The sequence below is a fragment of the Coenobita brevimanus genome, chromosome 76, assembly GCF_032717465.1.
Source record: "Coenobita brevimanus isolate Jiangsu-jjx chromosome 76, ASM3271746v2, whole genome shotgun sequence".
NCBI classification, from domain to species: domain Eukaryota; kingdom Metazoa; phylum Arthropoda; class Malacostraca; order Decapoda; family Coenobitidae; genus Coenobita; species Coenobita brevimanus.
Window position 1 is genome coordinate 9,193,237 of NC_137029.1, and position 14,858 is coordinate 9,208,094.

A 14,858-nucleotide genomic window follows, 5' to 3' on the forward strand; every position below is an offset into this window, starting at 1 on the left:
TCAAGTGTGTGTGATTCCTGATGATCTCAGATGATATAAATCACAACTGCAATGCGCGCTGATGGTGCTGGAGAGGGACCCCTTCACGAAGTGGCACCGTTATAACTAGACATTGGCTATACAGATGTGTCTCAGCTCCCTCCTGTCCTTCGAAAAAAGTGTGGTTGGCTTCAGGGCAGCTTCAGTTTGTAGTCCAATGGATTCACGTTCAGATGAGCCTGGAGTCACTACAGCAACAACAATGTGTGTTGGTAGTTGCGGGGTCAGTATCATATTCCGTGCCGTAAAGAGTAACTAGAGATTCGGTTACTGGATAATTTTTATATACTTGCACTCAAACTTACAGCGCAACCTGATCCAAGCGCAAGGGTAAATACTGAGCTATTATGATCGCCTCTATGAAAAGTTTGTCACTTTCCCTTATATGTTTGTTTTGTTAGCCCTGAGTTTGCATATTTTCTGTTTCGTTATTTCGCCTGGAAAACTTCGTGACATAAACCTTGGTACTTATTCATTTCAGTAGGGTAACAAACTGTGCCGCCTTCAGACGATTTTGTTCATCTTAGGAACGAACTCTCGAACTGAAGAGTTAAAAAATATCATCTATAACCCCCAAACAATTTTTTTCCTACGTCGCATAAAATCAGAAGTTGTGAGATTAGACGTCCCCGGTGTGGATGCAGTTACATGGGCTTGATGATTTGACCGCTTCTCGTAAGTGACTAACACAGTGCACGGTAGGGGTAGATTGAACCGCCAGTCACTACCTACGGTTCTTACAACCTTAATATCAGCTCCTATTTAATCGTTTTCCATAAAGAAACCACTAACCCACAATTGAATCCTGCATATCTGATAAGAGATCCAAAACTCGTCCCTGTGCTCCTATCCTCTTATTACCAAGCCCCGTGAATATGATAATGGGAGATAATGGGAGACAATAATGAAGGCCGCCCTGAGGATGGTGGGGATGCAAGGGTATTCATAATGGATCTTAAGAGTTTCAGTACAGAGACGTCTTTTTACAGTTAACATTTATTCCCAGCATTGCTACCTTTTGGAACTCGCCTCCTCAGATTAGTTTCCTCCAAACTTCAACATATATAAGTTCAAATCCAACTGCTACAAATTTCTTATGAACGAAGGATACCTATAATCTGACCTTTTTCCTTCGTCTGTCTCTTCTACTAAGGAAAAAAAAAAAATGTTACCTCCAGACGATTTCAATTATTATATCCAGATTATCTTATATCCCATACTAAGAGGGCTGAAGAAGGCTTTATCTAACTACCATTTAGAAGTCTTTCCAAAGGTGAATAAAATTGTCTGAGGGTATCGAGAATAATAATAACAGTCAGGTACACCCGAGGAAAGTTCCGCCATATACACCTGCCTGCCAGTTCGGACCTTTATGCGCGAGACAACCACTAGTGAAGTAGTAGCCAGACACTGAAATGTCTGGTACCACTGTGTGGGAAAGGAGAGCTTAAGAGAGTAGGAAGGCTGGAGGAGCTGATAGTTCCTACCTCTTCCTCTTTCATCACCATCCTTCTCACGCAGTTACCCGATAGATGAATGTTGACTACTGCTTCGCTACCACCTGTCTCACATTTGCTATTTCGAAGTAGCGAGCTAGTTTACAACCCTGAATTTTCCTCGGGTGTACGTCAGAAGAGCGCAGCACTTAACCAGTTCTTGAGATACGCATGCTTCTATACGAATTAGGCCGAAATCTCGTCGGAGCTCCCCACCACCTCATCCTAAGCGATTTATATTGCTTTTTATTCCTTACTCTCCCATTCTCCGACATTTAACTCATTCAAATACCACCATACACAACATAAATAACGTACAACTTGATATTAAATACCCGTATCTAGCTATAAATCGCTCAGAAAGAGGTGCTAGGGAGTATCCTTAACTAAACAGCATACAGATTTTTATAACTGTCGGAAACCGTTTTGCTGTGCAGCATATCAACACACTCCACTCTGGCTTGGTTGATAAGTGTTTGGTAGATGAATAAGTGGAGATAAATGGATAAAGAAACAATTTCACACCACCTTAAATTCTTCAATCCTGAGGAATGTTTTCTTTTATTCTGTTTTAAATTTATTTCCAGACGATTTTATTCATCATATGGGAGACTTTCTGAACTGCAGGGCTTAGATTTAGCCTTCAATATCCTTTTCACTGCTGGAGATACATGAAACGTTGAATATAATCGTCTGGTTGTAGCAATAATAGAATTCAAAACACGCCATCGCAGTGAAGATGAAAGTCTGAAGAAAGTTTAAGGGTACGGCGAAGGAGTGTACCCTCTCTCTTCTAGTCCAGTCTGGGCCAATCGCTCAGCTCAGGTTATTTAAAGTACTATTAATTAAGTTACACCTATTACTGTGTTTATCATTAGCAGGTATATTACAAGGACTCATATTTATTCACTCATAGATGCAATATATGTACATTTGTTTAATATATATACCTAGTGAGTATTACGTGCCTTAAATGACTTTTATATATTACATTGTGATCTCTGTTAGGGCTGCATTCTCATCGGACAAGTGGCCTTTACAGCACCTCTTACCAGTGAATCCCTATATTTGGTAAGTTATTGCTCCGGTCAATGTCACTTAGGTAAATAAGATTACTGTTAACCCTTTCAGTCCCTTGCTGTATATTTAAGTTTAGTCTTGATTCTTTCAGCCGCTTCATTTAACTTACGAGAGACTTTCCAGCTAGAAAGAACAGATACAGTCTTCATTAACTCTCAGTACAAAAGATCTTTCCTCAGTTAAAATCAAATCATAGCAAGAATATACTATAAAAAAAAAGACGCCACCGTACTGAAGGGGTTAAAAGGACAATCAGCATACATGACAATATTTATATGCCGTATACAAACGCAGTCACTATGAGAGAGGTGCTACACTACGGCCTGAACAAAAGAGAATGCAGACCCAAGCGTGGCAGGGTTGGTGTGTTCGTGCTGGTGTGGTAGCAAAAAACAAAGTGCCTTAAAATTGCCTTAATATTCTGTTGTGAGGTCGATGTACAGTTGTCAGCAATGATAATGTCGCTCCTTCTTAGTGGGTGAAATAATTCAGGGTGGCCCGTAAGTTAGCGCTCCAGTAGAAACGTAGTTGACGGTATCATATGTGTTGCAGGAATGGCTCAGTCTGTCGGAATGGGCTTCCCATTGGGAGTCGGATATGAGTAAATGATGCTGGGCAGACACAAATAAGCCTGACTGAGCCGTCCCGTATCACACATGATATCGCCTGCCCTTATAAATGGGCCGCTCTTTAGATACAAAGCCTACAGTATTTTAGAACTTGTCGTTCCGTGTTTCTAAATGTAAAGTATAGCAGAGGTCTTGATACTTTTTCTGACTGCAACAGAGCTCGTATTCTTATAAATATCCATTTCTTACGATAAGCAACTTTCTGTGGCCAAGGATAGATATCAAGAATAAATTCTGCTTCATCGTATTATTTACCTTATAGGCCTAATCTGGTTTAGCAGTGAAACGACTGATAGCTTCTTTGGGTGAAGATAGGAGTTTGAACAGGATGTATTACACATAACATGAGCAAAATATACTCTGGTTTATTCATACTGTACTACGAGTATGCACTCTGTTTTGGTTGTAGAGTGACTAGTAGCTGTAAAAGTGAAAATAAAAGTATGAACAGGTAATCTTGCACATACCTTAAGCCCAAGAAAGTTTATGAATATAACCACTGGTTACTCTGCCCTCACTGTCACATATTAACAAGAACAGAATATTTGGTGGAAGTGAGGGCTATTTTGAAGGTCTTCCTGTCCATCTGTACACTTGGGGACATAATTTCCTTTACGTTTCGTCTAAGCTGATTCATACTAAATAGAGTAACCCTTCTCAGTTCGAGGATGTCATATTAGCTCATTCTTGCTACTACCAGACGATATTATTCACTTTGAGAAGCCTCCTTTGTAGTGAAGAGATTAATGAAGGCTGTATTTATCCTCACCAGCTCGAATGGTATCCCCTAGTCTGAATTAAATCTTCTTGGGATGGCATGAATGATATCAAAATAGCGTCCTCCTAACGAAAGGGTTATTCAATAGCTATCAAATGGGTTGCAGTTACTTTTCATTATTTATTTACCTCAGTTTCGTAAGGAGATTTGGCCACTACTTTATGCATAATGGATTTATTGTTAACACGATGCAGTATTAATTTACAACGGCGACGCTTGAGGGAAAAAAAAAAAAAAACTGATGAAAGTCTGATCTATTCCCTGTCAGTGGTATCTAGAATTAATGTGCTATGAAAATTTCTTATATTTAACGAATTAATTTCTCATTCTTCCATTGACTGCAGATGTTTATAAAGTGCGTAAAACTCCATGCAACTGTAAATATCTAATAAACAGCACTACTACTGTGTAAGTTTTCTTTCACGATCTTTCTCGGAATTGATGTTTTTATGTGGCTGGTATATTTATTTACTTCCAAAGCTAATGACTTATCCTTGACTTGCTGGAAAGCTGTTTTGCAGATTTTTTTATTTTAGCTAGGATTACAGTACATATGTCCCTGTTTCATATAATTATGAAGTAAAAAGAAAAGCATTTGCCTGTGATATTATGTAGGATTACGTTTATTACTTTTTTCCTTTTGTGCAGACAGTTAGGCCATATTAACATTTCACAGGTAGGGCCTCTTTTAGATATAATATTCCTTGCTACCATCAGATAAGATTATTCAACTGTAGGAACCCCTTCCTTCTATATAGAGACACCTGTCTCGATCAGTCTTTCAGGGGGCAAGGACTCTTATAAATTCTCGGCACTATCACACAGGGCAGAGCCAGGATTATGACTGAGTTAGAGGGGAAGGAGGGGGAATGAATTTGGTTTTCAATGCTTTTGTGATACTACTTGGAAAGTAACAATAATATAGCTACTGTATATATTAATAAAAAAAAAGAACATTAAATAATAAAGGACGCACCCAAGAAAGAATCGTGAATACCCGAATGAAAAAAAAAAAGTAACTAAATGAAAGAAATGCATTCAGGAGCCGAATGCTAATCTTCCGCAAGAATATGCTGTTAGCCAAGTCCAAGATTTAGGCCATATTTTGATACCCTGAAGGTTTCATGTTGAAAGCTCAAGCCGTTTATGAGATATAATGGTGCTAAAGGCGGCCAATAAAAACTAGTTGACCTTTGGCAGCCATTTTGATGACCGTGACCTTGGCTATGAGTGCCCATTTTCGAACTCGTCCAAAATTTTGGCCATGTCTTGATACCCCGAAAGTTTCATGCTGATAGCTCAAGCCCTTCATGAGATATAATGGGAACACACACACACACACACACACACACACACACACACACACACACACACACACACACACACACACACACACACACACACACACACAACACAACACAACACAACACAACACAACACAAAACACACACACACACACACACACACACACACACACACACACACACACACACACACACACATTATTGCTCCGTCTTCTAAACGCGGGCGATAATAAGTAAATGACTACCATCCCGTTCAGTTTATACTGCCAGAAATGGGGGTGGGAGCTCATTGTTCCCTTTTTTGCTGCGCCCATGTTATTACACGATTTTATTTAGCAACGGAAATCCCCTTGAGATTAGGAGTGGCCCCTTGCATCAGAAAACAGAAATAAGAAGCAGTGTCTCAACTCCACGATTTCTTTTTATTATATTCAGTATTTGGTATTTAAACACGATTTTATTTAACGTAAGGAGACCTCCCGTATTGAGGGAAACTCCCCTCCATAAACCCATTTCCCATAGCCATAAAGCAAATTACAGTATACAATGATTAGGTGAAACAGCTATTTAACAGTCATTGCAACAGAGGACGAGAGGAGCAAAAATCTTAGATTAGCCATTTCGGGTGGAGTTTTTCTTTAGTCTTTATAAAGCCCGGCAGATTTTGTGTGCAGTCATATTGTTTTACTGTTCTGGTAGTGAAAACCATCCTAATTATTATTACCCATGAAAAGGTAATTGTTTTGTTGCTATTTCCATGGCCCCTTCAGAACAATGACATTTCTCATATTGTTGCTACCCCAAGACGCTATATTCAACGATGATGAGGATTCTCGAGTTTACAGAACCTTCTTGAGCTCCCTTATTACAAGATATCTTTCCCTCATTACAAGATGTCTCCCTCATTACAAGGTATCTTTCCCTCATTACAAGTCTCTCCTTTATTTTAAGATATCATTCCCTCATTACAAGATATCTCTCCTTCATTACAAGATATCTCTCCCTCATTACAAGATATCTCTCTCTCATTACAAGCTGTCTCTCCCTCATCATGCTTCCGTCCACCGATGGTGGAGGAGGCATAGTAAGTGATTGGTCTGTCCGTGCGAGCATGTCTCCTGTCCGTGCACTCGATGTCTCCTGAACCAATCGACAGATTTCCACCAGTCTTATGTCAGTGATGCAGCATGAGGAGATGATGAACTGTTTAGGTCAGCTAGGTCAAATTTTCAAAGGTCAAGGTCATACGGGGACGACTTAGTTTATCCTTGTGGCGTGACATATACTGAACCCCCTCGACGGATTTTGACCAAACTTTCGTTAGCGATATAATATGACAGGACGATGAACTGATTAGGCCCGTAAGGTGAAGCGGTCAAAGGTCAAGGTCATATGGATGTGGACGCCATATCACCTGAAACCCTCGAATGATTTCAACCAGAAGGTCAATGGGTCAAAGGTTAAGGTTATATGGGGACGACTTAGTTTATCTTTAGTCTCATTTCAAACCACAACGAACCCAGTCATGAAAGTTGTATGGCAAGTCTGTGCCCAAGGCTTGGTGGAGACATGCTTGGCGACCGTTTGCTTTGACAGCTCGGGACCAGAGTTCTCGGTGTTTTATTACAAGATATTGCTCCCTCATTACAAGGTATCTTTCGATCATTACAAGGTATCTTTCCTTCATTACAAGATATCCCTTCCTCACTATAGACGTCTCTCCTCATTACAAGATCTCTCTCCTTCATTAAAAGGTATTTTTCCCTCATTGCAAGCTGTCTCTCCTTCATTAAAAGGTATTTTTCTCTCATTACAAGATGTTTCTCCTTCAGTGCAAGAGGCTACTCCATTAGAAAATGCTTCTTTCTCATTGCAGTATGTCTCTCTCTCACTGAAAGTAGTTTCTCCCTTATTACAAGATGTCTAGATGTCTCTTCCTCATTTCAAGATCTCTCCCTCATTACAAGACTCCTCTTCCTCACTTCAAGAGGTCTCTCCCTCATTACAAGATGTCTTCCTCACTGCAAGGTGCTAAATGTAATCGTCGATGGTGGAAAGTATAAAGTTTTCGTAATGAGAGAGTTAAACCGAGAACCCATTACACAGGGCACGCAGTCACGATGCATAATTCTGGAGTCATTGCTTTTAACATTCAGTAACTGATGATCACACAGGGAATGAAAAATATTATGAGCTTGGAAATTTGTGCTCGAATCGACCAAGCCTAATCCTGCCTGGCGACTAATTCCATAGCTGTTTTGGGGCTGCCGCGAAAAAAACGCTCCTGAAGTTGCCCTGTTAAAATAATCTCCACTGCCATTCATAACAGTTCATGCCGTAAAAGCTACGTGTGTGTGTGTGTGTGTGCGTGTGTGTGTGTGTGTGTGTGTGTGTGTGTGTGTGTGTGTGTGTGTGTGTGTGTGTGTGTGTGTGTGTGTGTGTGTGTGTGTGTGTGTGTGTGTGTGTGTGTGTGTGTGTGTGTGTGTGTGTGTGTGTGTGTGTGTGTGTGTGTGTGTGTGTGTGTGTGTGTGTGTGTGTGTGTGTGTGTGTGTGTGTGTGTGTGTGTGTGTGTGTGTGTGTGTGTGTGTGTGTGTGTGTGTGTGTGTGTGTGTGTGTGTGTGTGTGTGTGTGTGTGTGTGTGTGTGTGTGTGTGTGTGTGTGTGTGTGTGTGTGTGTGTGTGTGTGTGTGTGTGTGTGTGTGTGTGTGTGTGTGTGTGTGTGTGTGTGTGTGTGTGTGTGTGTGTGTGTGTGTGTGTGTGTGTGTGTGTGTGTGTGTGTGTGTGTGTGTGTGTGTGTGTGTGTGTGTGTGTGTGTGTGTGTGTGTGTGTGTGTGTGTGTGTGTGTGTGTGTGTGTGTGTGTGTGTGTGTGTGTGTGTGTGTGTGTGTGTGTGTGTGTGTGTGTGTGTGTGTGTGTGTGTGTGTGTGTGTGTGTGTGTGTGTGTGTGTGTGTGTGTGTGTGTGTGTGTGTGTGTGTGTGTGTGTGTGTGTGTGTGTGTGTGCACGCCCGCGCGCGCTCGGCTGAGTTTGGGAACATACACTTTTCACAAACCTGGCCCCGGGATACAGGGACGAGATACTGGAACATATTTACAATTAATTCCCTGTCGTAAAGTTAATTTTCGTTTGCAGGAAGAATAAGGGACGTGGGAGGCTTCGTTACTCCCCTATCTTGTCCTTTCTGGTGAAGCACAGTGTAGAATTAAGATAACTTTCCTTTCGTAACATAGATATATTTTGGCAGAAAGAACAGGAGATATGGTAAGAATCTAGAATATCCTTGTTCTTCCTCAAAATTAGACTCTGATTTAAGACAGGGACTCGATCGTAAATGCTTTGAAAATTCCACCCGCAGGATACCGCCCAGTAGTTATTATTGTCCTCCCTTGTTATTGGAGCAATCGCCCCACCTCGTTCTAGTATATCTGTCTTCATTCTTTTCTATTACTATCATCATCACGCCATCTTTTCCACCTCTGAATAACACCATGACTTCACCTTGTTCCGTTATCATTCTCTTCTCTCTTTTATCTAAACTATCACGTCGCCTCTTATACCGCTGCAGAACAGCATCACCCCACCCGCGTCGTCTATCTTTTGATAAAACGTTCTCGTCACCTCATCTACCTTTGACTGACACCATCATTTCGTCTTGTCGTGTTGATTTGCACTTCTCTCTCTGACTAGTTCCATCAGCACCACCACGTACTGGTATCATTCTCTTCTTTCTCAAATTAGCGTCATCTCTATATCTTGTTTACTTTTCTCTTGTCCTCTTGACCAATATCACTATCTTGTCCGACTATTAATCCCGTCTTTCATTTAATCATATCATCATTATCCCTAATTATGATACCATTTTCCTTTCTCTATATGAATAGCATCATCATTCTTATTATAATTTTCTCACTTTGAATAATTTCGTCACAAACCTAGCCATTTTATCATTCCTTTTTCCCTATGACTGTTATTATCATCGTACCCCGTCCAGCTGCCATTCTCTTTTCCCCTTTAAATACTACCACTGCACCTTGTCTTATCAAGTCGTCTCTCTCTCTCAGACCATCATTTTCTATTACTATTATTCCCTTCCCCCAATTAACACCATCAATTCACCTCGTTTTGCCACATAATATCAGTTCTTTCGGACTAACCATCACTCCAGCCTATCCTGTCACCGTTCTCTTCTTCCTCTGACAACTCCATCACCACCCCTTGTGCTGTTATCAGCAGCCATTTCTGACACGCCTGACACTGATACCCCAGAGATGTGTGATAAACGACAAGTGATGAGAGGAGCGCCACCCTTCTGTGTACCCGCCGCTGTGAATCGTGCCTCGTTATCTGCAGTGGATATTATTGCTGAGGAAACGACTCGCACCACCTCAGCCCAACACCAAGACCACGGAAAGTTTTCAGAAAGGATCTTAACGCCATCGCTACGGTGACCTGTATTTAGGGCATTACTACCATCTGCAGATGATTTTTAATGAGCACAGGGGAGATTTCCGAACTGGAGACTAAGACAAATCTAATGGGCTCACTCATAAAGGGAAATCCTCCCTGAGTTGAAGAAACATTAATTCCCCCCTCAGAGAAGGGGAGGGGAGGAATCATCGGACTGAAGGAGCTATTCCGTTCACTAAAATTAGGCCCTTTTATTTTTTCACCTACAGACGATTGTACTGTAGGCCTACATAGCTAAGAAAAGATCAAAACTAGAGAGGTTAAATACAGCCATTATTAACCTCATCCCTACCAGACATCTCACCAGCTGAATAAAATCTTCAGGAAGGAAACAAAAATAACTAAGCAAAAAATCACCGTTTGGAAAGAATAAACATTATATATATATATATATATATATATATATATATATATATATATATATATATATATATATATATATATATATATATATATATATATATATATATATATATATATATATATATATATATATATATATATATATATATAAACAAGTCTCCATAAAAGTGGAATAGAATGTTATCAGAAATACGTTTGCCTCATCGCACATTTTCATTTAAATGGTCATTCTAGTCTGGCTCTCAAATGCTTGGTAATGGTGAAAGTAAAGGTAAAGGTACCACCAAGCTATCTCACTGACAACTTAAACTCAAGAATAAAATGGACCCAGAGCAAGAAGTGTAGGTGGTTTGGGCTGTATAATTACACATGAGAACCATAAGCTAGCACTGAATGTAAGATCCCTAAATTGCAGCCCGTATGAGATAATTGCAATAGTAGTTAAAAAGAGGTCCTTAGAAGAGCAGTCAAAAAGAGGTCCTTAGAATAGCAATCAAAAAGAGGCCCTTAGAATATCAGTCAAAAAGAGGCCCTTAGAATATCAGTCAAAAAGAGGCCCTTAGAATATCAGTCAAAAAGAGGCCCTTAGAATAGCAGTCATAAAGAGGCCATTAGAATAGCAGTCAAAAAGAGGCCATGAGACTAGCAGTACAAAAGAGGCAGATGGAATTGCAGTGAACATGAGACCCTTGGAACAGCAGTGAAGAGCTCCTTAGAATGGTTGTGAACATGAGACTCTTGGAACAGGAATGAACAGAGGCCCTTAGTACAGCAGTAACCAAGAGACCCTTAAAGTAGCAGTGAACATGAGACTCTCAGAACAGCAGTGAAAAAAAAGGCCTTTAGAATACTAGTGAACATGAAATCTTTAGAATAGCAGTGAATGAGACCCTCCGAACAGCAGCGAGTATAAGACTTAGAACAGCACTGAATAAGAGGCCCCAAGAATTGCAGTAAACACAGGACACAGAATAGCAATGAATACAGGATACAGAAGGGCAGTGAATATAAGACTTAGAATAGCAGTGAATATAAGACACAGAGCAGCAGTGAATAAGAGACCCTTGAAAGAGCAGCAAATATGAGACTCACACAATAGCACTACACAGAGACCTCGTAAGATAGCAAGGAATGTAGGATCCTTTGAATATCAAGGGAAAATTAGTCCATTGAAATACAAGCGAAGTTTCAACCAATCACTCACAATCTGTCAGGTATTACAGTTTTCTCTCACTGATTAAAAAAAAATATATATATATTTCTTTAACCCTGATGTTGCGTTTTCGAATGGATTGCTCTCATCCCCTTTAACCCAATTATTTACATTTTTAGGTTACTATTGCTACCTTGGAAGGAGTTTTGATAACTTTGTAGAAACTATTTGAAGTGGCGTAATTAGAAACAATCCATTTTAACACCTTTACAACCTGATATCCCTCCTTATTTTGAATAAAACTGTCTGAAGATGGTAGAGTAAGAAAAAGAAAATTAATACGTCTTTGTATTGTAGGGGATGTAAAAAGAAAATATAATGTATTGCTGTTCTTCGAGTTTCATGACACTTCATACTGATCGACGTCATTGTACGAGCACCTGTATGTACTTTTAATAGACGGCAATATATTTCGTCCATAGATACGTGGTTCTTTATCATTCCAGTGCGATAGGGGATTTTCAGTTTTACTCTTGTTATCACCTGACATCATTCATCCTAGAAAATTACAGAGGTTACTGAATTCAATGACCTCACACTTCTTAACATCCTTCAACTGGATAAAATCATCTGGAGATAGGAAACAATAACTAAATATGTGATCGTGATGAAAAGGGAGTTACTTACAGCAATAATATTCATTTCACATTACTGACTTTTTCACCTTTGGAAACTCTAGTTGCTCGTGCATTAATGAAGGCTACGTCTCACCCACTCCAGTTAGGAAAGTCTCCTGAATGGAAAATAATCGTTGAGAGAGAGAGAGAGAGAGAGAGAGAGAGAGAGAGAGAGAGAGAGAGAGAGAGAGAGAGAGAGAGAGAGAGAGAGAGAGAGAGAGAGAGAGAGAGAGAGAATATCAAAATAATTTCCTCATGCCGAAGGGTTAATGATCTTGCGTAACACATTTAGGATAACTGAAAAGCATCTCAACATCAGGCTTTGTGTGTGCCGGCTCAGTGGTCGGCAGTTTTCTATTACCGCAACTGACAGAGAAAGAACCCTCTTCGATTGGCATGACTAACAAGGGAAGCACCGAAACATTACCCCAAATTACCGTACGCAATCCTTCCTTTGCAGACCTGGGGAGGGTTTCTCAGACATGCTAAAGATCGATCCTTTGTCATAACTCAGATTCGTTTTAGCTGGTAGGACAAGAACAAAATTATAGTCTTACAATGTGTCTTGTTCTCTCCGCAAACATTAATCTTAGTCACGATGGAGAAATTACATTAATCTTGGTCACAGGAGAAAATATATCTATCTTAGTCATAGGAGGAGAAATTTCATAGCAATATTTTGCTTTTACTGGAGGGCATGGGTGGGTGAGTACAGATTTATTTCGTATCTGTAATTTTTCCCGCATCAATACACAGAAGTTGTGATGGGAAACCGATCATGAAAGTATCTGAGAATCCCACCCCAGGCACCATAAGTCAAAGAGGAGCTTATATACAAGAATCCATACCATTAACAGTAAATTATATTCAATAATAATGCTGTTTACATTTTTTTTTCCACGGAAAAACATTTACTCTTGCTGGGTGTCAAGTGTCTGTAAGCTGTGTGAGTGAAAAAGAAAAAAATCTAAATAATAGAATCAAGCTACGAATGTGTGTGTGTGTGTGTGTGTGTGTGTGTGTGTGTGTGTGTGTGTGTGTGTGTGTGTGTGTGTGTGTGTGTGTGTGTGTGTGTGTGTGCGTGCGTGCGTGCGTGCGTGCGTGCGTGCGTGCGTGCGTGCGTGCGTGCGTGCGTGCGTGCGTGTGTGTGTGTGTGTGTGTGTGTGTGTGTGTGTGTGTGTGTGTGTGTGTGTGTGTGTGTGTGTGTGTGTGTGTGTGTGTGTGTGTTTTACGAGAACAGCAATAGATATCAACCTATTTCTTTTTGCATTAACAAATCACAGTCTTATAGCCTATACAACCTATGCTTCAGAAGTTATAAATACTTCCCCAGGTCCTGATTTCAGTTAGACATGTAATAAGCAGTAACTGAGCAGCTAAAGGATTTTTTTTTCTTTGTTATTTCTTCTTACTGACAGCATCCACCGGGACCTAACACCAGCCGAAGCAAAGAAGATATTACTGTACAGTTCTGCTGCCATAGTATCGCTGGTATCATGGGGACAAAACTTATTTTTACACTTTAACTGCTTCTACTTCATACTCAAACTTAAGTCGTGTCCTTCGCTTTTTTCCCTGGCTGTAGGGGTTACATGCTTACCTAACTGATTCTTTAAGCATAGAAATCCTCCCAGAGTTGAATATAATAATGAAGAAGACGCAAGAATAAATCAATTAAACACATTCATGGACTGAAGAACAGATAAATATACCAAGCCTGGCTCAGAATTGAAATATTAGGTAGCAAAGGATGGCATCTCGCTCAGCTTAGGAATATTTGCCAACGATATGGGTCGACTTTGGTAGAGAATTTTGTACCCTACCAAACAAAGGCAATAGTGCTTAAGTCAACCAGTTTTATCAGGTAGATACACTCCAGCAAGCAATATGGCCCAAGATAAAGGCACAGTCCATTGATTTTTGTTCTGACATTTCCACTGGTGTCATTACGTGCGGTAGCAGTAGGTACTGTACCGAGATGTATCTGCAATAATAACATATCTGATGCGCTTAAAGTGCGACCATTTAAGGTAAAGTATGTCTGACTACGTCCCTCTATCTCTCCGGTGTATATCCTGTTCTGGGTTCTGCAGAATATATGTAACGCATGGTACGTTGGATATGGCAAGAGAAACACTGTACAGTCTAAATTAAAAGCTTTCATATTACAATGACAAAAAATGTAGTAATGATGTGGATAAACATATGTGATGATTGTAAGGTTTCAGACTGTGGCTGAAAACTGATTCTTTGCAGGCCACCCACATCCCCTCATCGGCCAACCAGCGGGGTGCAGGCAGTAGCGCTCCTGTAATTATCTGGTCTGTGAATGCAGTCATATAATACACCATTTCTTGTTCCTCCGTGCAAATCTGGATCTGGATCCAGAAACAGTCTTAGGACCAGTTCCCTGACGCAACTAGCATATGCTTTCGCAGGAATGGCAAGAAAAAAAATAGGGCAAAATCTTCATATGTTTCTCGCTGTTTCTCCAGGTATAACAAAGATTGTGTAGAAACAACCTATGTCTTTCTCTTCCCGAAACAAAATAATTGTTGCTACAGTGGTGCTTAATTCCATTTAAGATCGTCTGGTAGCATAAAGAATTAGAAATGCGTTATCGAAGCGAGGAGGTTTATTTGTAGAGCTCAAGAAGCAATTAAGAATTTCATTCTGGCTATATCGAGCTGACTTTATTCAGCTTAGGAGTGGCTCCACGAATTTGAAAGTGTTATTTAAGGCTGTTTACGACCCATGCATCAATAGAAATCTTCGCCACACATATCGTCGTGTTATCTGACATTAGAACAACCACAAATATCGTAATTGCACTAAAAAAGGTTGCTTATCCTGGGGTAACTAAGTAATTTGGGGG